The sequence below is a fragment of the Alligator sinensis genome, unplaced genomic scaffold, assembly GCF_000455745.1.
Source record: "Alligator sinensis unplaced genomic scaffold, ASM45574v1 scaffold281_1, whole genome shotgun sequence".
Classification (NCBI taxonomy): Eukaryota; Metazoa; Chordata; order Crocodylia; family Alligatoridae; genus Alligator; species Alligator sinensis.
The window spans coordinates 871,708-873,947 of record NW_005842306.1 but is presented as its reverse complement, the minus strand read 5'-3'; positions in this window follow the sequence as shown (position 1 = coordinate 873,947).

The following is a 2,240-nucleotide window of genomic DNA, read 5'->3' as shown; positions in this document are numbered from 1 at the left end:
AAAGCAAGATTATTTACTCACGCCGTCAAGGTGGTGAAGGACGGAGGTCAGAGATATTTGGTTAGTTACAGCTTAAGGTTCGTAGGTCGTAGGTCGGTCTGCGTAAGAGTTTGGTGGTCGAGCAGAGAAATGGTCGTGCCGGCAGGTCGTCGATTTACGTCTGAGAATTGGGTCGAGACGGGGGAAACTGACAAGTGATCAATTTGTCAGTTACTTTCATGCATATGTTCAGAGGTTTTTTTAGGTGTGCGCGCGGAGGTCTCCCACTTCATGGAAGTGAGGACGGGTTTTATTTGTATAATAGCCAATTGCTTTTCGCCACGTCATAAATTTAATTAGAATCGCCAATTATCTAGCGGTCTTCGCTAGGGTGTTATCATAGGGTTACTTCTTGTATTTTCTGACCAATTATAATGATTTATGTACAGCACAGAAGGCTAAGTTCTATTTTATGTTGGTGTTGCAGTTATAAATTTCTTTGGCATGCGCAGAAAAAAAAGCGGTTACTATCATTATTGTTAACCCTTAGTTAACCTAGTGTAGAAAAAAACTGTTTTGAATGGTTTTACTTGCTTGTGACATGGGCACTACTTAATTTGGTTGTGACAGCTATCACTCAAAGGCTAGGGACAGAAGTTACACATAAACTGGTTTAAGATCCGAAACTAGTTTAAACCTGTAACAGAACAGAAGTTCAGTGCACATAAACCAGTTTCAAAATGGCTGAAACTGGTTTAAGATAAAACTGGTTGAATGTAGTATCTAACTTAACTGATTTAGGTCAAACCAGTTTATGCAGCTTCTGTCCCATACCCCTTCCTGCTTTAAGTTAAACCAGAGTCCTCTAGCATCCCAGCATGCTCTGCAGCTCTTGGCTGAGCTGTGCTTTCTGCTCCAGAAAGCAGGGCTGGTCCCACCCCTCTGCTCTCTAGCCAGAGCAGGGGCAGGGGCACAGCCAGATGCTGGCCTGCTATGGCCCCCTGAGGCAAAGGTGGCATAGAGGGGGTTTATTCTCCCATCTCTCGCTTCTGCCCCCAGGGGACCCCAGCCAGTGTCTGTCAGCCTCGGCCACTGCCTCCACTGCTCACCAATAGCCAGGCAGGGAGGGGGTTAATTCTTCCCTCTGTCCCCTTTCCCCAAGGGACTACAACTGGGGTTTGCCAGCCCCAGCTGCTGCCTCCACTGCTCACCCACAGCCAGGCAAACCTAGGGTGTGGTGAGGGAGAGAGGAGACAGATGGAAGAATTAACTCCCACCCTGCCCCCTTTGCCTTAATGGGGCCATGCCAGAATGGTGTCTGGCAATGTCCCCACCCCTGCCACTGGAGCAGTAAGGGGAGGGAGGGGGCCTGATTAGTAATAGTGTAAATACCATAAATTAGTTAATCTTTTAGGGTAGGGGCTCCTAAATTTTGGTTCACCGACCACTGGTGGCCTGCAAAGCTACAAGAAGTGTTTCATGGATTGCACTGATCCTGCATGCCTTTACAGTGTTTTCAATACAAGTTTGAAGATACAGCTGAATGAAGGTCCAATAGTCCACAACATCTGGGAACTGCTGGTATGGGGTGATTGGTACTAACTGAAGTTCTGCTGGCTTGCCTGTGTAAGAAAGGTATAGTTGTTACATCTGGTGTAAGTGAGAGGAAGCTGCTATGAGAAAAGCAGCTCGGCAGTGAGACTGCCTTTAGGAGGCTTTCTTGGGAGCTGGTGATTCTGGGTGTCTGGTGCCTGAATGTTTGTCCAGTGCCTGGTGTGTGTGGTTTTTATAGTGTTTATTTTTTTTTCCTCTGGAGTGACTGAAAGGGCTTGCTCTGTGTGGGATTGATTTACCATATTTGAATCGAAGATGATCCCGCTTATAAGACGATCCACCAGTAATTAGATTCCACACAAGGAAAAATGTTAATTTGGTATTATTTTTATAAATAGATCTACTGACCAAAACTATAGCAATACCAGTACATCATAAATTCAATGTTAGTTTCAATTCTATTCAAACATTAACTTAACTTAATCTATATTAGGTTCTGTACAGAACCTAATGTGCGCTACTCCTTTCTTAGATCCTACAGTTTGGACTGGTCACTTTCGCATGCATCTTCACTGTCACACTCTTTGCTCTCTTCATTGTTCTCATCTTTTCCCTCATCGTCCCACAAAACATTGTCTTCAGTCCCATACATGGCATTGGATATACAGCACTTCTTGGAGCCTTTTATAATGGATGCTAAGGATATC